Source organism: Prunus persica, chromosome G2, assembly GCF_000346465.2.
Source record: "Prunus persica cultivar Lovell chromosome G2, Prunus_persica_NCBIv2, whole genome shotgun sequence".
Lineage (NCBI taxonomy): Eukaryota > Viridiplantae > Streptophyta > Magnoliopsida > Rosales > Rosaceae > Prunus > Prunus persica.
The window spans coordinates 12,546,235-12,571,230 of record NC_034010.1 but is presented as its reverse complement, the minus strand read 5'-3'; the positions used below and the strand labels follow the sequence as shown (position 1 = coordinate 12,571,230).

Sequence of the window (24,996 nt, the reverse complement as noted above, 5' to 3'; positions counted from 1 at the left end):
ATGCTCTACTCATTGGCAAAGCTCGATAGTATCTCAGGTGCAGCTTTGCAAATGCAGAGAGAACTGCAATGGTTTAAGGTCAGAACATATTCTATATAATTCTCTCTTATGAATTAGCTTTCCTATATATATGCCCTTCTAAAGACCCTTTTTTGTTTGTAAATTGTGGGAATCACACTCTATAGTAATTTATTAATGGGCATGGTCTGCTTTCAATTACAGCTCAAAGGTCATTTTGATACAAACTAGTTAAAATAATAAATCACTAAGGCATCTTGTAACATCCCACATCGACCAACGGAGAGAGGGTGATGTGCCTTATATGTAAATGCCCACCTCTATCTAGAGGCCTTTTGAGAGTTCACTGACTTCGAAGGTGTTGGAACTCCGAAGTTAAGCGAGTTGGGGCCAAAGCAATCCCAGGATGGGTGACCCACTGGGAAGTTGCTCGTGATCGAGCTCCCAGAAACAAAACCGTGAGGGCAGAGAGGGGGGCCCAAAGCGGATAATATCGTGCTACGGGAAAGCCGATCCCGAGATGTGACAATTTAGTATCAGAGCCACTCTGTCGTGTGCTACGAGTGTACCGACGAGGACTTCGGGCCCCTAAGAGGGGTGGATTGTAACATCCCACATCAACCAATGGAGAGGGCTAGCACGCTTACTGGCTTCGGAAGCGTGGGAACTCCGAAGTTAAGCAAGTTGGGGTCAGAGCAATCCCAGAATAGATAACCCACACATCTAACATTACATGTCATATGTATATATACTGTGAACATTTTGTTTTTCTTTTCTAACATTACAGGTCATGGACTTTTCATACATTATTTGTTGTAAAACAAATAGACCGATACTGTGTATTTGCATTACCTTGCATCTGCAGATAGACGGATACTGTCTTTAAAAAATTAAAGAAAATCGGAGTTAATTTATGCTTTTTCAACTTATACAAATTGTAACATAGATGAAAATAAATTGTTTGGGCTGAAATGAGTCATTTCATGTATTGAGAGCAAGTTTATTCATTCCAATATTAAAAACTAATGCATCAAACGCATTTTCTAATTAAAAAACTAGAGCAAAATAGCACGAGTTAAACTACAAACCTGTAATAGAAAATTCAAATGCAGAATGAAAAGGAAAATTGGAATAAAGGTCGGCCCTAAGATGTCTTATTCAACTTACTTTACGATCAGCATGCTAGTCTTCTTGTTACATCTGCTCTCTAATGGTTTGGATTTGTATGGCTTCTCTCAAATTTCGAAGATTCAAGGGTTGCACTACTACAAAAAAGCAAAAAGACGACGGTAAATCACCATCGTGTATTCGATTTTTCAATGGTCGTGGAATCCACCGTCATCTTTTCCCTCATATACCACGACGCTAAATCACCGTCGTTGTTAAAATATACAACGTCATCAACAAATACAAAACGACATCTTTGTACTGCAAAAAGATCTAAAAAAGCAGTCGGGGATGAGAATAGACGACAACTCTCTAAAAAAACCGTCGTTAAAAAGGAAAAATATGACACATATTAAGAGAACAAGGCCGCAAGATAGACATACAACGACGGAAATAAAAAAACGACGCCGTTAAATATCATTTTCACGACAATAAAAAATTTGACGTCTTTAAATACATTAGAAGACGACGTTATTGATACCTACTACGTCGCATATATAAAAACAGCCGTCGTAAAATTAATTTTCCACTTCGATTTTTCGATAAAAGATGACGTGGAAATAGTTGTCAGTGTCATTATTTACGACGTATGTATTTATTGAGTAGACGTTGAAAAACGAAACAACGTCGGTTACAAATATATGAGAGTCGTATTACAAAATTTATACGTCATATTTTCAGAAACAAACAACGACGATAAATATTAGACGTTGTTAAATAAAACAACGTCGGAAAAAAATAAAAACAGACGTGTTTAGTCTGCTAAAGTTCTAGAAAATAGTCGAGGATGAGAATAGACGACCAACTCAAACAAATCACCGTCGTTAAAAAGGAAAAATATGACACATGTTAAAAGAACAAGGCCGCAAGATATACATACAACGACGACAATTAAAATTTTACGCCGTTAAATATAATTTACACGACAAGAAAAAATATGACGTCTTTAAATACATGAGAAGACGACGTTATTGAAATATACTACGTCTCTTATTTACAAACAACCGTCGTGAAATAAATTTTCCACTTCGATTTTTCTAAAAAAGATGACGTGGAAATAGTTGTCAGTGTCATTATTTACGACGTATGTATTTATACAGTTGACGTTGAAATGCGAAACAACGTCGGTGGCATTTATATAGTCGACGTTGTATTTATATCTATCATCATTACTCACGACGTACTTAATAATATAGACGACGTTGAACTTCTAAACAACGTCGGTTCCAAATAAATGAGAGTCGTATTACAGAACATATAGACGGCGTTGATTATGATGAGAGCCGTATTACAAATAACGTCGTTTAATTGTTATTAGACGGCGGTTATAATGAATTTCCGTCGGAATTCATTTCGTTCCTCTTCGTTTATAAAAGAACTTGCGACGTGGAAAATGTATGATGACGTCGTATTTTTTAACGTTCAGATTATATATCTCGTTTTTTAGACGTCGGTATTATGGGATTGGAGTCGTGTTATTTTGAATTACATGGCGGTTCTTAATCCTTCCCCGACGTGATATCCTGAATAATTGCTTCACAATTGCGTCGTGGTTCTTCATTGTTACGTTGCTTTAAGACGTCGGTAAATATGCTGAATAACTGGTTCACAATAACGTCGTGTTTTATTTGAACGTAGAAAGTGAAGAAATCACATTACAATATATTACAAAATTAATGTCATACACTGCCAATTACATAAGCATCATTCAATCCATATATCTTCACACCCATCTCAAATATTTTGACCGCCTAACTCACCCACCTGTTCATCAAATGTGTCAACATTTGGCATGCCTCTAGTAAATGGCTCACACTCAATTATCACATCACCTAAGACTTCATCACCAATAACATCATTATATTCTCTATTAGGCATTGATAACACTACCGACCAACCACGATGCATCGGGTCGTCAACAAAAAATATTTGTTTGCCTTGAGAAGCCAAAACAAATTGGTCATTCCTATGTCCAATTTTACTCAAATCTACAAGGGTAAATCCAAGTTCGTCGACTACAAGACCAGAACTATCTATCCAATCACACCTAAAGACTGGGATTGTAAACTTTTGGTAGTCAAGGTCCCAAATTTCTTAATGACACCATAGAAACCCATATTTGAGAGAATTGGGTTTTTATCCTTGGCACTAGCAACTTGCATGGTATGTGCAAGTAAATAAACTCCACTATTTTGAGTTGTCCGCACATCATCTTGTGCCTTGATATTGAATTTAATACCTTTAATAAGATAGCTCCTATATAATGGCACTGACATGTTTGGACCAGCTGCTAGCCACCTTAAATTTTCTGATACGCCATGATTGTCTTCCTCAAGTTCACTTTGAACCTGCAAATTAATCATATCTTAATTCAATCTAACATATAAATAAGAAGAAAATTAAAAGAGAAATATGTTATTCAACAATATATACCTTGAAGCGTAGCCATTGAATGAAAGTGCTATTGTGCTTATCCTGCAGCCACTTTGTTCTCTTTCTAAATTTTGGATAAGCAGTCTTGATGTGAATCATATGTTGCCTACATGACACAAAAAATTCAAGCATTACGGTCCTAAATATAGAAGATAAACATAAGAAATAATTTAAAATGGAAACTTAAAGAATAAAGCTCATACGTACTCGATATAAGGTAGGACTTCCTCCGTATTCTCCAAGACATATAGATGTGCTTGATTCAACAGGTCCTGATCAACTACGCTCACTGTGCAACCTGATAATGGCTTTGAAAGTCCCATCTTTTGGCTTGAAGGCACTCCAACTGTACTAACATCAGATAAATGCTGAGTACAACACTCTACCGCTTCTTCAGCTATATACCGCTCAGCAATGCAACCTTCGGGACGAGTACGATTCTGAACATACCCCTTCAGCACTTTCATATATCTTTCAAACGGATACATCCACCTAAAATATACTGGCCCACATAGACGAACTTCTCTGACAAGATGTACTACTAGATGAACCATGATATCAAAGAATGAAGGGGGAAAGTACTTCTCAAGCAAACACAGAGTAACTACTACATCTTCTTCCAACTTATCTAGCTTGGAAACATCAACAGTCTTTGCACATATAGCATTGAAGAAGAAGCACAAACGAGTTATTGCATACCTTGCAGGCTTCTCCAAAACAGAACGAATTGCCACAGGGAGCAATTGTTGCATTAAGGTATGACAATCATGTGATTTAAGGCCAAGAAGTCTTGAATCTTGTAAAGATACAAGATTTTTAATATTTGAAGAATAACCTTCAGGGACCTTCATACCATAGAAAGAATTGCAAACCTCTCTCTTCTCTGCTCTTGACAAATTCCAAGGCCCAGGAGGCAAACGAGTACGTCTTTCTCCATACTCGGGTTGCAAATCAGTTTTGACCCCCATGTTCAATAAATCTAATCGAGCAGCAATCCCATCTTTATTTTTTCCAGGGATCTCCAGCAATGTACCAATGATACTATCGCAAACATTCTTCTCAATGTGCATAACATCTAGGGCATGCCTCACAGGAAGGTATTTCCAATACTCGAGATCAAAGAATATTGATTTCTTCTTCCACCAAACTCTGTCACCATTTTCAACCATATGCAGCACTTCTTCTCCGGTTAATGGCTCGGGAGGTTTGCCATATTCAGATTTCCCATTAAAAGTTGCACGTTGCCTCCTATATGGATGATTGATTGGTAACCATTTTCTATGCCCAATGTAACAAATTTTGTGGCCATTTTTCAACCTGTGACTAGGTGTATCATCGCCGCATATTGGACAAGCTTTATATCCTTTAACAACACAACCAGATAAGTTTCCATAGGCGGGGAAATCATTAATTGTCCACATTAATGCAGCTCTGAGTGTAAAGTATTCTCCATTATGTGCATCATACACTCCTCTAATCCCAACCCACAAGGATTTTAAATCATCAATCAAAGGCTCCAAGTAGACGTCTATATCATTTCCGGGTTGTTTAGGACCGGAAATCAATAAGGTTAACATCATGAACTTTCGTTTCATGCACAGCCATGGAGGGAGATTATATGTAACTAAGATAACCGGCCAACAACTATATCTGCTACTTAGAGAACTGTGGGGATTGAATCCATCAGATGAAAGAGCCAATCTCAAGTTTCTCGGCTCATTACCAAACTCAGGCCATTTATCATCAAGAAGTTTCCAAGACGGGGAATCCGCCGGATGAGACATCTGACCGTCAATTGATTTTCTAGCAGCATGCCACCAAGTCAAACTCTTAGCTGTCTCATGTGATTGAAACATCCTTTTAAACCTTGGAATTGGGGGAAAATACCACACCACCTTCGCTGGCACACCCTCTTTCAAGATTGAATCTTTGCCTTCCTTCCACCTTGAGATACCACAAGTAGGACAATTAGTTGAATCCTCATACTCCTTCCTATACAAGATGCAATCATTGGGGCATGCGTGCATTTTCTCATAACTCAGCCCCAATGCACACAAAGTCTTTTTAGCCTCATACATGGAGGTTGGTATTGTATTTCCTTCTGGAAGCAAATCGCCTTGAAGTATCAATAATTCTGTAAAACAGACATCACTCATCCCATGTTTTGCCTTCAAATTATACAACTTCACTAATGCCGATAACTTCGTGTACTTTCTACAACCAGGGTACACTGGTTGATCTCCATCCCCAATCACATTGGCAAACTCATACGGATCCGAACCAAAATCACCAAAATCATTATCATCCATATCAATTTCTTCAGACACAAAACTGTACCTACTATGGCCATCATCTTCTTCAACATTTCTACTAGCATTAGTAGTTGCTTCCCAAGGTTCTCCGTGAAATGTCCAATTCTTATAGCTTTGGTCAATTCCATTAAAGTATAAGTGATCCCTTATAATTCCAACCCCAAACAACTTCAAATTAACACATTTAACACATGGACAACGGATATGTGTTGTAGTTAGAAGATTTTCTACAGCAAAGTTCAAAAATGCTTCCACCCCAAATTCATATGCCTTCGATCTTCTATCCGAGTGCATCCATGACTTATCCATCTCCGACACTATAACCTATTATCTATAATAAAGTGAAAATACAGGCAATGACCATCACTATAGCAGATTATACAATGATCTAATCGCAAGTAATACACAACAGAGACGACGGGTTTTAAACAAAAACAGACGTATTTGGCATATATAGACGACGGATTTTCAACAGACGTCGTCTATTATAAGTAATACAAACGACGGTTTATGAAAAAACCGTCGTGTATAAGTAATACAACGACGGTAGTTTAAAAACACTGTCGTGTAATCGTTGTCGTATGCCTTAAAATTCGTCGTGTCTCAGTTTATTTTCAAGAACACAAAACCCATTAAGAACACAACATATATATGAAACCAAGCAAGAAACCAACATATACATGAAACCAAGCATGAAAACAATAAATCCATTCCCAATTCAACATAACATAGGGTGATTAAAAGATACGACAAAATTAAATCCATTCCCAATTCAACATAACAGATAATGTAATCCATGAACCCATTAAACAGAAAATCCATGAACCCATACCTATAAGCACATTATTAACAGATCGCAAAGCATACACATAAAACCCTTTAACAAAACAACCTAATATAACTCGAATCGTTACTAGAATCATCACTCGAATCCCCATCTTCATTATCAGTTTCTTCCTTCGTAGGTACTATTTGCTCCCCATCATTTTCTCCATAGCGGAAAATGACAAGATCAAATAAAGGTGTACTTTTGCTGGAAATCATTTGGAAGTTGGTGATCTGTGTCTTTTTGTGTTGATTTCCAGCAAAAGTACACCTTTATTTGATCTTGTCATGAACCCATTAAACAGAAAATCCATGAACCCATACCTATAAGCACATTATTAACAGATCGCAAAGCATACACATAAAACCCTTTAACAAAACAACCTAATATCATTCAATGAATTTACAAGGGGAAGATAGGGTTTGTACTTACAGGTTGGACGAGCTCACAGATTCGACGGAGCCTGGAGAGTGCAACTTTTAATTAGAGCAGAAGTGAGAAAGCGAAATGTTATGTCGCGCGAAATCTGAAAATTTTAGGGTTCAGGGTTCGAAGTATAAGAATAAGAGCCAAATCTAAAAAAATTTAGGTCGCGCGAAAATTTTTAGAGTTCGCGCGTTTTAAAACGTCGAAAGAAAAATCAAGGCGAAAGTTCTACACGTACCGACGTAAATTTAATATTCCACGACGGAAACTTCATTTTTCGGATTAAGAATGTAAGGCCGTTCATTTTGAAGCTTCATTTTTCGGATTAATTTTAAATTTATTTTGAATTTTTTATATAACGACGACTGAAAAACCACGTCGGTGTTAAGAAATTAAAGACGTTGTAAATTATATAAACCGACTTACATATTAAAATGACGTCGTTTAAAGCGTAAACCATGTCGTATGTTTTTCTGTACGACGTAAAATATGTATTCCACGACGCAACCACCGTCGTTAAAAATTAATACCCTAAACCCATAAAACTAAATTATACAATTTAAAAAATTAAGTTTATAAAAGGTTTTATGGTTTTAAAGCCTAACATATACCCTAGACTACCCAAAAATTATACTTTAAAAATAAACCCCAATAAATAACAACCCTAATCTCTAAACCCTAGACTCTAAACCCTAAACCATAAAACTAGAAGTGATTTTATGACTCATCAAAACAATTTTATTTTGGATGGTCATTTTAAATTTTTGTTATTCAAAATGAATTTTTTCAAGGTTTATGTGGAAGAAAATATATCAATGACTTCATAGGAGTTGACTTTTCAATTTTCTGATTTATTTTAAATTTATTTTGAATATTTTGATATAAAAATAATAAAATATTCTTACCACAACAACAAACCACGTCGGTGTTAATAAATTGTAGACGTTGTAAATTGTAATAGACTACTAAGTCGTTAAAATGACGTCGTTAAAATGAGAAACCATGGCGGCTATTTAACTATACGACGTAAAATATATATATCAACGACTTAACCGCTGTCGTTACATAAACGTCGTCGATGATACCCTGAACCCTTAAGAAATTGAAGATGTTGTAAACCATAAACGACTCAATTGTTCAAAGAACGTCGTCTAACTATATTTTTACGTCGTATTTGTTTAAAACACGAAACAACAAAATACGACGGTTTGTGACTTTATTAGGTCGTTGGAAAAGTATTACACGTCGGTTAAGCAATTTGTATGTTTGTTTTTTTTTTAATTTAAGAAAACCTCAACAAATTTTTACATTACATATTATAGAGAAAATTTGTACATTATACATAAATATCAAGTGTTCAATAATTGCCCTGTTTAATAATTTGGAAAACAAACTCTGCCCATTCATTCCGGACTTCATCAATGGCTTCTTGGGGGTATGAAGCTTCCTGGTTTCCCTTGGCATACTGCATAAACAATGACTATTAGGGTTTATAAATAAAAAGAAATTCAATCACAGACGACGATATTTTTCATAACCGACGTAGTATATCCATTCAACGACGTTAATTTTACATGACCGTCGTTGATAATACAAAAAACGACGTGAAATGTATGAAGGTAATTTCTTCTTACCTTATTCTCAAACCCCAAGGAAGGATCCATGATGATGTCCCTCATGAAGCGCATCACATAATACCCGCATTCGACATTGCTGGGTTGCTTTGGTGTGCCTGAGAGAGTTTTCCAAATTACATTTTTACGTCCTGCTCGGCCTATGTGGGTATTATATATTTTTAAAGCACTGTTCACGATGTTTTTCGCCTCTTCGTCGACCACACGATGACCTGGCAGAGGATCCAGAAAATAGACGGTCTCCTTCTTTGCTCTTACAATCAGCAAGATCCAATGACGGCTGCACAAAATTAATATAAAAACGACGGTTATTTACAAAAACGACGTATTATAGTATTTCACACGACGAAATAAAGTAGATAACGACGACATTATATATTTATCACGACGATAAATAAATACCGACGTGGTTAGTAGTTTCAAACGACTAAATAAAATAAAACACCGACGTGGTTAGTTTATAAGCTGTCATTTATTGAAAATCATAAAAACAAAATCCTAAGGAGACTAACCCTGGATTGTAAGGCATCATGAAAATCTGTTCACCGTCTGTCTTCTGAAGTCGAGCTGCTACCAGTCGTGATCTTTCAGTTATTGTGCCAGAGTTGGCACTAATTGTAGCAGGGTCGATAAAGCCAACCATGCTGCACATATTGGCTTGTTTCAAAACATCGTGTAAGTACCTAAATACATAAAATAATATAAACAAGTCAGCAAAAACAAACACGACGGTTATGTATAAAAAAACGACGTATTATAATATTTCACACGACGTACTGAAATAGATAAAGACGTTATAATATATTTATCACGACGGTAGTTAGTTAAGACGACGTGGTTAGTTAGTTAAGACGACGCAATATATAAACCAACGAGTTATTATCTTAGAAGTACAAACCTCATATATACAGCCAATACAGTAGCTCCAATTTCTTCCATGCCTGCAAATTGTGTAATATCTTCAGGCAGGAGGAAGGTATCGCGCTCACCACCAAACACCTCCTTATCAATTGTAAATTGGAGTGTCTTATCCTCAGGCAGGAGTGTCGTTTCCACAAAACGACAAAGGGTTTTTAAAGAAGATGGCACCTCCATATTTGAATAATCACCAACTTCAATAACCTGTTTAAAGAAATAAAAAAAATGACGTGGTAATTCAATAAAGACGACGGTTTAAGGAATAAAACGTCGTCTTAAAAGGATTTAAACGACGGTGAAAAAACTGTCGTGGTAATTCAATAAAGACGACGGTTTTATTAATAAAGCGTCGTCTGAAACCATTTAAACGACGGTGCAAAAACCGTCGTTTAAATATTTTATTACGTCTTAAAAAAAGTCCGCCGTCTAAGTTTTAAACAAACGACGGATTAAATAAAAATATCGACGTCTGAAATTTTGAAAAACAAATAAAAAAGGCAAAGTTATGTGAACATACCTTGTCGTCATGTTTTTCTTCATCTTCTTTCTCCTTTTCTTCTTCCTTCTCTTCATCTCTTTTTTCTTCTTCCTTCTCTTCATCTGGCTGATGTTTCCCCATTTTGGCAGTATCATCCTCCAAATGTAGGGATCTCACATCACCTCCAGAGCAGCTAGCTTTGTCAGACATTGGATTTTTGGGGCTTTGGCTAATTCTTGGTTTAAGCATGCTTGGATCAAAATTGGGAATTAATTGGGAAAGCTGACTCAGGAAATGCTCCCTCTCAGCCTCTACCAATTGTTTTGTCCTAGCCTCCATCCTTAAGGCCTCTTCCCTTGCCTTAGCCTCCATCTTTTTAGTCTCTTCTTGAAGGAGAACTCTTAAACTGTCCTTCAAACGGTCGTCAAAGCTCACCCTCTGTGGTGGGGCAAATTGAAATATTGCCTTGGGGAAACACCAGCACCAACTCCCCTCACTCTGCCTGGATGCTCGGGGCCCAAAGCCATGGTCAGCACATCATTGCTGCCATCTACTCTGACTTTGCCTTCCGAGACTTGTTTCTGCAATTCATCCTAAAAAAAGATAAACAAAAAAACACACGACAGTTATTTATGTACAAACGACGTATTATATAATTTCACACGACGCAATAACGTATAAACAACCGACGGGGTTATTTATTTAAAACGACGAAATGAATAAACAACCGACGTCTTATGCTATAATTAAAGATAACAGAGTACTGATTCCTATTTATTATGCTATAATTAAAGAAAACAGAGTAGTGATTCCTATTTAGACCGTTAACGACGTTTTTAAAAAAGTTTCGACGTGGTAATATCATTCACACGACGCGAAAATGAACCACCGACGTCTTATGCTATAATTACAGAAAACATAGTAGTGATTCCTATTTAGACCTTTAACGACGTTTTTAAAAACTTTTCGACGTGGTAATATCATTCACACGACGAAAAATATAACATACGACGTAATAAGAATAATTCACAGTTTAATAAATATTTAAAACAGAGTGATAGTAGGCTTACAATTAATTTTGCTTTCTCTGCCACCTTTGGATCAGGGATGTTACCATGTTTGTCCTGTCTAGCTCTCTTCCATAAGGTAGATCGATCAATTTCTACCCCAGGCATGGTTTCCTCCAATTGATCCTCCAATCCAGCATATCCTTTTCGAGACAATCGATGATTGTACTCGAGTTTCTCCCTAATCTGTGCATGTTGAGAATACACAGACTCAAAATCTTTGGATAGCCTTGAAGCTACAAAGGCATCCCATTGTGCTTTCTCTATGAATTTATATGTTTCAGGGGGTTGGCTTAATTTCTCCCTGTCATTGGTGTATGGAAGGATATAATGCCTCGTTAGTGTAGACTTGAAATCCTTCCATTTCTTGGAAGCAGAAGCTAAAACAGAGGTCTTGCCCCCTTGGCCTACGACAAAAGCCATGTCAACTGCTTCCCAAATCTGCTCCTTTATATCCTTGGGGATTTGGGACCATTTCTTGTCCACAAGTGGGATCCTGGAGCGTGCCAACACACCAATATACGACTGCATCTCAATATGTGCTTGGCCAACACCTTTCCCCCTTTTATTGTACTCAACAATTGGCCTCAGTTTCTGAAGCTTTCTCTTCACAACACGAGGCATTGTGCTCATACCTCGACCAGTCTTTGAATCATCAGAGATTGTTGTCTGGCTGGTTGGTTCTGTCTCAGCAGATGATGAAGCAAACTTCATCTTCTTCGAAGACTTCATCTCCTTCGAAGACTTGTCTTGAGGAGCTACCATTCCAAGCTTCTTGGAGCCAGAATCCTTAGTTTGTTGTTGAGAAACCATTTTAACAGACAAAACTGCAAGTGAAAATATTTCAGGAAAACATTAAGAACACAAACGACGGTATTAAAAAAATACGACGTATGATATGATTTTAGACGACGCAATGAAATAATCTCAGACGTAATAAATGTTTAAAACCATTATTTATATAACGTCGTGGTATATATGTTCACACGACGTCAATAGTAATACACCGTCGTGGTAAACTATTATTTATATAACGTCGTGGTATTTATGTTCATACGACGTCAATAGTAATACACCGTCGTGGTATTAACATTCACACGACGTAAAACAATAAGATATTTTGTCGTCTATATTAGATACCAACCCTAGTTTCTTTTTCTTTATATTTTATCAAATAAGGGAAAAACAAAAACCATTGTTCAGAGAAATCAAACCTGCAATTAAACAAGCATATAAAAAAAGACTATTATTTTAAAAACAACTTTGTCAATTTTCAGACGACGCTAGAACAACTGACGAACCGTCGTGGTCTACCGTCGTCTTATTTAGTTGAGGTAGTTGTCTTCAAAGTTGGAAACTTTCCCTCTTTGTCTGTATATTTTATCAAACTTGGAAAGAAGTAAAATGATTTTGGCCAGAAAAAAGGTCAAAAGATTTTTCAAACAAAAAACGTATGAGCATGCAAAACAGTAACCAAAATAGTGAAAATGAAAGCTTACCTTTTGCGTGCAATGAAAGCAAGAGGAAGATGATCGATGTTTAAGTTCAGAGACGACGAAGAAGACGAGAGGAAGACGATGAGAAACTCTGACAAGGAAAAAAGACGAAAAGGTTTCTCTGGGAGATTGAAATTTTTAATCGGGTTTGGAAACAGTGCATGTGTAAGTCGAAAAGTTGCTTACATATAAAACCATTTCAAAAAAATAATACGGCGGTTACATTTAACTACGTCGTTTTTAACTAACACGACGCAATATTTTTCGTTCGACGTGGAATCATTTCATTTAACGTCGTTAGGTTTAATATAACCGACGTGGATTTTAATTTTTAAATTATGAATAGAATTTTTTTTCCCGTGACCTTTCAGTTTATTTTTCAATTACAGTGCGTTATAAATAGAGTTTTTTTTCCGGAGGAAATTTAAAACGAAGAAAATTAATATTCTGCAATATGTAAAGTTTCTTTTTTGGATGACAGATTTAAATAAAATAAGAATATAAAAACAACAAATGTGTAAGTCAAGTAGACGAAAAGTTGCTTACATATAAAACCATTTCAAAAAAATAATACGGCGGTTACATATAACTACGACGTATAAATTACAAAATACGACGGTACATTTAACTTCGGACGTGGTAAATAAATACGACAGTAGTTTGTAGGTACCGTCGTAGTAAACTCAAAAATTAAAGTACATAAGTAATAACTCGCGTCATGGTAGATTATTTAACACGTCGTTTTTATTAATTTACCGACGTGGATTTTTGTAATATACGTCGATCATACCGACGTTGATTGTACAATTTAAACGGCGGTTGTTTTGTAAAGACCGCCGTTGGTTTTAAAAATTTATTCTATAAATTTGTCGCTTTCATTCATTTTCGGTTTACATTTAAGGTTCCAAGTTCTTCCTCTCTTACTCGCATCAAATATATGTCCACAAGAAGAAGCTTGTCAACTAGCCTTCTCACTTCCTTGATCAAGCCTGATAGGACACTTAGTGCTTCTGAATACTCCTTGCTTTCCATCAAAAGAGATGCAAGCCTGGCCTCCACTCGCTGTCGAAGGAAAGTTCGCTTCTCAGGGAAATCTGAAGATCAGATGTGCCTGATCCTCTGCTTGATTTTCTTGCCTAAGAAGATCGTCGGATATATTGTGATAGCCTCTTCCTTTATCCGTAGAGCTTCAGAAGAAGAAGATGGGTTTCAAGAATGCGATAAAGAATAGAAATGGCTTCAGATGGCCTCTAAAGCATGAGCAATTGAATCAGTAGTTTATGGGAGATATGATGAAGACATTGTCAATGCTTTGAACTACACAAGTCCTGCAGAAAGATATGTTAAAGAAACTGAAAAGACGGCGGTTTTCTGTTCTACCGTCGTCTTTTCTCGTCGTCTATATTAAGTTAAGATGGCGGTAGATTTATAATTACCGACGTAGATTATTTTGTTAAACGTCGTTAAGTGTACTACAACCGACGTGGATTTTAATTTTAAATTATAAATAGAGTTTTTTTTCCCGTATTCTTTCAGTTTTAGTTTTCAATTCCAAAGCGTGATAAATAGATTTTTCTTTCCCGAGGAAATTTAAAATGAGGGAAATTAATGTTCTAGAATTTGTAAACTAACACGACGCAATATTTGCAAATCTGTGTCATCTGTTAAGATTATGATGTGGAACAGAGTTCCATCTGGTAAGATTTCGTTACCCTTGGGATCTCAGACAAATCTGATTATGTCGGCGGTGTTCTATATAAACCGTCGTGGTTATTTCAATTCTTGTCATTAAGTAGATCTACCGACGTAGGATAAGAAAATCAAAGAAAAAAATTGTTAACAAAAATTCTTATTAAGACGACCGTTAAAATTAAAGGTACGACGTATAAAATGAATAAATACGACGATAAATTTTATTGTACGATTTAAAGATAACGTCGTAGAACTATACGAGAATGACGTCGTTATATTTATATTTTCCGTCGTTGTAAATTAATTTAATACGGCGATATTTTGTATTTTAAAGCCGTGGATTTGTTTGTAATTATACGGCGTCTTATACGAAAACCTCGTCGTGTTATTTTATGAGTAAAAACGGCAGTTTTTTTTGAAATCGTCGTCTTTACTTTATACGTCGGTCGATTCATAACTTCTGCCGTTCTTTGTTGGCATTGATTTTACACTGCGGAAATCTGTTTCAAATAGACGTCGGTTGTTTAATTATGTACGTCGTTGTTTTTGAACAGCCATTTGAAACTCCATTTTTTAGTTGTCTAAGGTTGTATTACACGACGGTGTTTTTAGAACCATCGTCTTTTTATAAATCACGACGGTTTTCACTTAGACCGTCGTTGTTTTCTGGTCGTCTTTTTCACTTTTTGTAGTAGTGTTGATTATTGGAAAAACCAAGTAATAATCTTTTACTCATATGAATCTTTTTGTTCAACAAAAATGTAGGAGGTCGAGACTATTGGATTACCCCGGATTAAAGAATTTTATAATAATAACAATATGACTCCGCGTGAGCTGTTTACAAGGACCCACAAGGAATTGGTGAAGGAGGGAGAAAGATAGATGAAAGAAACTGCAACTTCTTGTACAGTTGTAGGTGCTCTCATTATTTCCATCATGTTTGCTGCAGCATTCACAGTTCTTGGTGGAAACAACGGAGAAACAGGCTTCCCGACATTCTGGCATAAAAATTTATTTATGGCTTTTATAGTTTCAGATGCTATATCGCTCTTTTCATCTACAACTTCGGTGTTGATTGTGGGAACCTAATTAAATCAAAACCCTAGGTCAAATTATTAGGCCAACCAATTTGGAAATTATTTGACCTAATTAGGAGTTACCTAACCTAATTGGGAATTACCTAATCAAATTGGGGGTGATCCTCGCCTTAATTAGGGATTCGGTTAAATCCATAATCCCTAAATACACCAACCTCACCAACTACACCAACCCCGCCAACCTCTCCAAGGCCACTATAAATACTTGGTTACACACAAGGATGGGGTACGTCTAAATTCCTACTGAAACTCTGCATAAATTATTTCTTAAAAACCCTAGCCACCTCCTCTCTTTCTCTCTCTCACACAAGGCTCCGACCACCACACACAGCTCCGGCCACCCGGTTTTCCTTGAAATACCCTACCTAACTTAGGCATCGGAGGGCCTTTGGCCAACACCCCCTGGGTGTAGTCCTTTTACTCCGATCTGTTTTGCAGGGAGAAAGAGAGGCGGAGAAGACGAAAGAATCTTGGACGAATATTCTCGTGGGACGGAAATTTGCTCCCACAAATTGGTGCTTTCATTGAGAGCACGAGATATATTCAAAGCGTGCTCCAAATCCATCTTTCACACATTTTTTTCAAACAACCATGGTTGATACAAGACGTACGAAGAGTAACGCCACCACGATGGGTCCATCTCATGGTTTCGTGGTGGAAACCTCAATGCAACCTCACGGAATCGTGGCTGCCAACGCCTTGCAGTCGTCCTCTAGTGCTTTGCAGCCGCCTTCAGCTGCTGGAATTGCAGAACAGCCGCCACATGACCCTGGGACCTCCACAGCCTTGCAGTTGCCAGCGCCGATTATCGGAGCTGCTCTGCCTCGCTGTCCTGCCGTCGAAGCACAGCAGCAGCCACACCAGTCAACTACTGGATTTGCTGCTCAGCCCCATGGCAACTCCGACGTCGTCCCAGTCTTGGAGCAGATCCATTCTCTCCCTCCTCTGCAATCACACTTGACATATGCACCTGTGTACGCGTCTAATGGAGCCCTAGCCCATGTGCCGTTGGGCCTGATGCACAACACTCTACTTGACCCGCGCAGTCAAGTGGACCTTAACTCACGAGTCGATCAACTCACATAGAAGGTCGATGATCAGAACAACCTGATTGGCCGACTACTCAGGCAGATCAACTTGAATCAAGGCCCTAACCTTGGACCCCGTGACGAGGAAAGGAGAGCACACCAGCATGCCGGCGAGCAGTTCGAGAGGTCTCAGGCTGGTCAGACAAGGGCAAACCAGTAGAGGAGAGAGTGAGATCGAGCAGATGAGACGCAGACAGCCGCAAGCCGTACTCTAAGCCGTTCGAGGCTAGGACCAAGAACCAATGTGCTCGAGAGGCTAGGCCCACAGTCTAATGTCCATGCCCGCTTGGGCCCACAAGGAGCTCGAGTTCGTGAGCAGTCGAGTGACGAGTGCAACGACTGACGCCCACCAACCCGCTCGAGGGCCAACACGCAGCGGCAAGCTGTAGAGGAATCCTCACAAGCTCAATCTTCTAATCTGCCCCACGGGCAGGGCACCCAAGGGGATCGACCCTTGGAAACCGAGAAAGAAGTTAGCCAGTCACGCTCGAGACACCAAAGACGTCGACCTGAGCGACCCTCCTTTTGGGCAGAAGATGATGATCGACGCCCACCAACCTGCTCGAGGACCAACACGCGGCGACAAGATGTAGAGGAATCCTCACAAGCTCAATCTCCTAATCTGCCCCAAGGGCAGAACACCCAAAGGGATCGACCCTTAGGAACCGAGGAAGAAGTTAGCCGGTCGCGCTCGAGGCACCGAAGACGCCGGCCCGAGACTCCAGTCCTACGAGCAGAGGACGTCGAGAAGCTAGTAAATGATCGACTCCAAGCTCTCCAACTTAAAGGAAGCACGGAGGAGGCCCTGCATAAGGAAATTGATCGAGTTGACTGCTCGCCCTTTACCGACAAAGTGGAACGAGCTCCTCCACCGAAGCAGTTCACAACGCCATCCATCACTCCATTCAAGGGAGACTCTGACCCTGAGAGCCATTTGAGGCACTTCAAGAGCGCCATGATCCTGAACAAGGCAAACGATGCCCTGATGTGCAAAGTGTTCGCGATGACCCTGCGAGGAGCAGCTTAGGACTGGTTCTATACTCTACCGTCCGCATCGATAGGAAACTTCAAGGAGTTGGCCCTCATCTTCACAAAGGAGTACACCTCCTACAAGACGGTCAGAAAGCATGCGGACCATCTGTTCAACCTGCGCCAGACGAGTCTCTACGAGACGGTTTAAGGCTGAAAAGTCTAACATCATAGGATGCAATGACTAAGTTGCATCCTCAGCTTTCAAGAAGGGCTTGCCAACCGAGCACGAGCTATACCAGGAGCTGGCCATAACACCAAGTGAAACCTTGGCAGAAGTGTTCGCGACAGCAGAACGCTACGCACTTTGGGACGATGATCGAATCGCCGCAAAGAAAGCCAACAAGCAAGTTGATCACCCGACGAAGCAGGCAAGCCAAAAGAGCAACCAGTTCGAGCAAAAAGCCAGAGATAAGCGCAGATCGCGGCCCCGAGAGGGAAGCTCAGAAATAGGGACCTTCACTGAGTTCGCTATCCTAATTCATCAGATCCTGGCTCAAGTGAAGGACAAGCCGTGGGTGAGGAGACCGCCACCCATGAAGGGAGACCACTCTAAGAGGGACACCAGTAAATACTGCACATTCCACGGGAAGCACGGTCATTACACCAACAACTACAACGCTTGGAAAAGGCATCTTGAGGAGTTGGTCAGAGAAGGTCATTGCACAGAATTCGTGGCAAAGAAGGCCATCCAACAGATCGAGGATCGTGATGCGGCTGCCAAGGAACCTCCCCAAAAGGTTATTCGAATCAACACCATTTTAGCTGACTCCCAGGATTCCGGGCTGACCACCAAGGAGCGCAAGAGGAAGATCGCGCAGGCGACTTAGGTCTCCCAAGTCACAACAGGACTACCAGTCATCATGGATACACCCATCATTGGTTTCCAGAAGAAAGACTTGATCGGGCTTGACCTACCGCATAATGACGCCCTAGTCATCTGCATTCAGATTGAACAAGTTGTGATCGAGCGAGTTCATGTGGATGAGGGCAGCGCAGCCAACATCCTGCAACTATCTGTCATCCAACAGATGGGATTGGAGCCCAAGATTAGGAAACTTGCCAGGTCGCTCACCGGCTTCAATGGGGCCACATCAATCACTGTTGGAACGATCGACCTTGACGTCCACTCACCCCTAGTGGTCTGCTCGCAAACCTTCATGGTCATCGACGAGATCTCTCCATACAACGGAATCTTGGGCCGTCCGTGGATCAGCAAGATCGAGGCCATCACATCTGCTCTACACCAGAAGATTCGCTACCTCATCCCTAGAGGCAGAATCGGGCAGATCAATAGTGACCAAGCCATGGCAAGGAGATGCACAGCTCACGGACTCAAGAAGAGCAAGCAGTTGCAGTTCACACCAATAATGCAAGCTGCCAATGAGGCACGAAGTGCTCCTAGCGAACAAGCAAGCTCGAACGAGAAGGGAGCTGCTACCCCCATAATAGCAATTAATGAGCCAGGATCAAGGCGAGGGAATCTGCCCGGAAGACTCCCCTGAAAAGGGTTGGAAGTCTAAGGATGACGTTGAGTTAGTACCCCCTGATCTTGGCCAGCCAGACAAAGAAGCGCAGATCGGCTCGCGCTAGAATCCAAACAAGAAGGATCGAGATGAGGGAATCCGCCCGGAAGGCTCCCTTGAAGAAGGTTGGAAGCCTGAGGAAGACGTTGAGTTAGTACCCCTCGATCCTAACCAGCCAGAAAAGAAAGCGCGGATCGGCTCGCGCCTAAGCCCAGACGAGAAGGTGGAGCTTACCACCTTCCTCCAAAACAACAAAGACATGTTCCCGTGGTCACCATCTGACATGCCCGGCATCGACCCAAACATCATCTGCCACCGCCTCCATGTCAACCCTGCCAGCAAGCCCGTGGTGCAGAAGAGATCCAACTTCGCTCCCGAGCGAGTCGCGATCATTGAAGCCGAGATTGACAAGCCTTACCTCCATTGCAGACAAGCTGCTCCTCGAAGCACAAACTCAATGGAGTCTTTTTCAAGCGCTATGTCCCCGACATACGCACACAGGCGACAAGCCTTACCTCCATTGCAGACAAGCTGCTCCCCGGAGCACAAACTTAATGGAGTCTTTTTCAAGCCCTATGTCCCCGACATACGCACACAGGCAACAAGCCTTACCTCCATTGCAGACAAGCTGCTCCTCAGAGCACAAACTCAATGGAGTCTTTTTCAAGCGCTATGTCCCCGACATACGCACACAGGCGACAAGTCTTACCTCCATTGCAGACAAGCTGCTCCTCGGAGCACAAACTCAATAGAGTCTTTTTCAAGCGCTATGTCCCCGACATACGCACAGAGGTGACAAGTCGTACCTCTATTGCAGACAAGCTGCTCCTTGGAGCTCAAACTCTATGGAGTCCTTTTCAAGCGTTATGTCCCGACATACACACACAGGCGACGAGCCTTATCTCCATTGCAGGCAAGCTACTTCATAATTACAAACTCAATGGAGTCTCTTTCAAGTGCTATGTCTTCCAAGTGGTATGTCTCCGGACACACACTTACAAGATACAATGAGAATTGAAGTTCGAAAGACAACTGAAAATTCCATAACAAAGCGGCCAATCAGCCAAGTTCAACAAGAAATAAGATGGTCAACCAAAGACCACTTATTGAAAGAAAATAACAAAGTTCAAAAATAGCAAAAATGAACTACAACTACTAGGGAACTCCAGTAGGTGACCCTTAGCCGATCACATCCTCAACTGCACTGGCAACAGCCTCATTCTGCCCAACCGGCATAACTTGCTCAACCGCCTCGGCTGCCTGCTCCTTCGCATCCGCCTTAGCCTCATCAGCTGACCCACCTTGGCGTTTGTCTTCCTCAATTGCAGCTTCATCTGCTATCTGCTCTTCAACTGCTTCTGCATCCACAACATCCATCTGCTCACTCTGAGCGGGGGGCAGGTCAAGACCAGACTGCTCACCGTCATCATCTTCGAGAGGGCAGCAAGGAGAAGCACCATTCTGGCAATCCAGGTATCCCAGCTTGTACGCATTAGCAGCCATCTCTTGCTTGGATGCCTCCGTGGCTTCCACAAAGGTATCAAACTTGACCAGCAGTTTGTCACGATCCTGGGCCAAAGCAGCATGCTTAAGTTCGAGGCAGAAGTAGGCTTCCTTGCTTTCGAGCAGGGTAGCCATAAGAGACTTGAGTTCACCATTCTTTTGGCCAACAAAACTCTTGAGCACGGACATACTCTCCTTCATCTCGAAAATCCTCGCATCATGGCAAATCCGCTCGTTCGAGAGCTTGTCAGTCAGGTCGGCATTCTTCTTCACCAGCTCGTCGAGCAGGGCAGTAGAGGGGGCAACATCACGCGAGTTCCACATGGCCCCAACAGCAAAAACCATTCCTTTTTGAAGGTGATACATGGCAGCTTCTTCTTGCTTATCCAAGGGAAGGCTCGAGAAAGCACAAAGGTCACCAGCTCGATACACGTGATCAACTAGCTTAGCGCAAGCAGATGGACTTGACAGAAAGCCTGTTTTCAGCAGATCAGACACGGGCTCACCCCCAGCAGAGCTATCACCAATTTCTGGACCGGCAGTTCGTGCAATTGGAGGACTCTTCGCTTGAGCAGACGACTCTTTAGCTCTTTTGGATGCAACTTGCAACATTGAGTCAGACCTGCGCTTGACTGTTCGTGGCCCCGTAGATGAGTCGTGGTTGTTAGGCAGAGGTACAGTCCTCTCAGCTTGATTCCCAGATCGGCACGAACGACCCAAACCTTGCTTCCCAGCGGCTTCCTTGCATGGCAGGTCACAGGTCTTAGGCAGTACGGGCAAAGACTTGAGCAGAATTTCCCGAACCTCCTGCATGCCGTTGGCCTTCTTGCTGTTCGCGCTGACGAGGCGTTTGATCCTGGCAGACGAGGCAGGAGCAACTTCAATATGGGCTTTCTGAGCAGGCGAGACCTCCCTTGTAGAAGACTTGTTCGTGGCAAGAGAAGATCTCAGCTGCCTTCGCTGTGGAGACGTATCCACTGATCGTGAAAATGCAGCTTCATCTCGAGCAGAGCTACTGCATGCTTTCCCATCCTCGGGGGACTCAGTCGATGACTCCTTCCGCTCAACTGGCAAGTCACTTAGCTCCAAGCAGCGCGACTTCCACCTTTCAATATCTTCAGCAGGGGTCAGGCCACCAACTTCTTTCTAGTGTTCGCTCAGCAGCCAGCGCCATTCACGAAACTTGGCGGGGATGCTCAAAGCTTGTCGAACCTTCGTCATGTCCGGGTCGAGAACGAGCTTCTTTCGGATGGCATCATCTGCAAGCATGAGACAAAAGTTAGTCAGACACAGCAAAGAATTCCATGGCAACAGTAGCAGATCAGAGGGATGCGACTTACCATTGCAGTAGGTGAGAGGAACGAGCGGACCGTCACCAACCTCCCCTTCCCATCTGCCGCTGACCTCCAGCACATCCTTGCTCCACACATGATCGCACTAACTCAGACTGTCAAACAACTTGGGTTCGCGTGGGCGAAGTTGGGCATATTTCTCGAAGCGTCTCACCTCGAAGAAGTAGAAGAACTCCTGCACGGTCAAATCCAGCTTGAAGAAGCGGCTCAAATTTTCAAAGCAGATGACCGCCCGATAAACATTCGGAGTACACTGGCTCGAAGCACATTCCATGGCGCAAAACACCTCCCTGAAAAATTTCGACAGCAGAAACGTGAAACCCAGCGAGAAATAGAAGGGGCGGAACGTGATAATCCTGGCGCCTGGATTGTTCGGATCCACACGAGGTATACTGTCAGACGAAGGCTATGCCAACTTGACGTGCACATCCTTAGGTATAGCGGAGTCGAAAAGGGCACGCCACGTTTTGAACTGAGCCTTGGTGGTGACACGGTGCAAATTGGCCACGAACTTCTCTTTGGGAACTTGAGAACCGCCCCACAGGTACAAGGGCACTTTTGAGCTTGGTGATTGGCTCTTTCTTTCAGAAGACATGGTCGTTGAGCAGCTGCAAAAAATAGCGAAGGGAATGGCGTTGAAATTCCTAGTTCGTAAATAAAAAAATAAAAAAAACACACAACAAAAGTAACAAAAAAGGGGTCCAGCAAGCTACAGCCCAATCTGCAGAGGAGCCCAGCGCCTGCCAGCTCAAGCCCACTGGGCGCACAGCACACAAGGCCCATCGACGCAGCAGCCCATTTCGTGCCTTCAGCCCAGCTCGCATCCCATTCCAGCACGGGCCTGCTCCTGTTCGCTCCAGTCCTGCAGCCCAATTAGCGCACAGCACACGTGCCCCAACTTACGCCACTAGCCCAGCGATCATCCAACTCCAACCCAAGCCTGCTTCGCTTCCTCCAGCTCGAGCCCAAGAGTACAGCCTCAGTCCATGCAAGGCCAGCCCTTGCGCACCTATTCTAGCCATGCCTACCCGTGCACACCAAGCCCGCCAACAGCAGGCACACTTTTAGTTTAATCCAAGCTTGCGACAGCACCTCTTGTTGCCATCTTGGCTCACCAGCGCACACCAAGCTTGCATGCCTCCCTTAGCAGACCACTTCACCTTGCTGCCAAAGCTCCCCATGCTGGACCCGCAGCCAAGAAGACAAAATATATATATAAATATACATATATATATATACGTATATATATATATATCTTACCTAAAGATGCACTCTCTCCCTTGGTAAGCAGACGATCTTCAAAGAACCTCTCTTTGGAATATGGGAAGTGTTTCTTGCGGTTTGAAGACAAGCAAGGAAGAGCCTCGTATTTAAAGCGATTAGGGTTCCTTTACCTGCCTACAAGGAATCTCAAGCCCATTCCGACTAGGAGTCCAATTTCAGAAAATTAGCAAGTAGAAAGCCTCCTCCACGCAGGAGCCCAAACCAAAGAAGGAAGCCCAGTTGTAATTGGATGGCCCAACGGTTAATCCATATCTCCTACATGCCGTCACACGCCACGCAGAAGCTGGGGGGCATTTGTGGGAACCTAATTAAAACAAAACCCTAGGTCAAATTATTAGGAAAACCAATTTGGGAATTATTTGACCTAATTAGGAGTTACCTAACCTAATTGGGAATTACCTAATCAAATTGGGGGTTACTTGATCCTCGCCTTAATTAGAGATTCGGTTAAATCCATAATCCCTAAATACACCAACCTCACCAACCTCACTAACTACACCAACCACACCAACCTCACCAACTACACCAACCCCACTATCCTCTCCAAGGCCACTATAAATACTTGGTTACGCACAAGGATGAGGTACGTCTAAATTCCTACTGAAACTTTGCATAAATTATTTCTCCAAAACCCTAGCCACCTCCTCTCTTTCTCTCTCTCACACAAGGCTCCGGCCACCACACACGGCTCCGGCCACCCTGTTTTCCTTGAAATACCCTACCTAACTTAGGCATCGGAGGACCTTTGGACAATACCCCTCGGGTGTGGTCCTTTTACTCCGATCTGTTTTGCAGGGAGAAAGAGAGGCGGAGAAGACGAAGGAATCTTGGACGAATATTCTCGTGGGGCGGAAATTTGCTCCCACATTGATGTTTTTAGGAATCCTTACATCACGTTATGCGGAAGATGATTTCCTCAAATCCTTACCAAGATGATAATAGGCCTTTCCACCTTATTCATCTCTATTGCCACCATGATGGTTGCCTTTTCTTCCGCCCTTTTCATTATGATCCATAAATAGTCATGGATTGTTATTCCAATGATTTTCCTTGCTAGTATTCCAGTCACCTTATTTATTTGGATGCAATTTCCTCTTCTAGTTGAGATGTACATTTCTACTTATGGACGAGGAATATTTGACAGGAAAGTGAAATTAAGGGCATAAATTCTTCTACTTGGGAGTGGAATATTTGATAGGAAAGTGAAATCATGGACTTAACTTCTTGATGGTACGTGTAAGTGGTAATGTATAACTTTCGTAATGTTGTAAACTTCTAAGAAGCTTGTACTCATTATCCATGCCATGTATGTGTTTGGCATCCTATAATAAAACTGAAAGTTCAATATCTCTTTTATTTGCTCTTGTGAATTCAGATATAATTGTTGGATAAGCTTTTGACTTTGTTTTGGGCTCTGCCAGTTACATACAAAGATCGAGCAACGAAAAGAACAGGTCAAAGGCGCCACTCTAGCGATAGTAAAAAATGCTTGACTAGATCTTAGAACTAGAAGATTATCTTAACTCAGGTACACGTTTTTGTTTATTAATAGGATTATTAACAAATCAGAATTAGCTTAAGTTTTTTAATATATTTGATTCTTGGAGTTAGCTTCTGAGAACTACCTAGATATAGAGATTCATCTGATAC

At 41.4% G+C, this 24,996-nt stretch overlaps 1 pseudogene; it reads left to right on the top strand.

The window, feature by feature from the left end:
- Nucleotides 1-24,512, top strand: LOC109947330 (annotated as a pseudogene).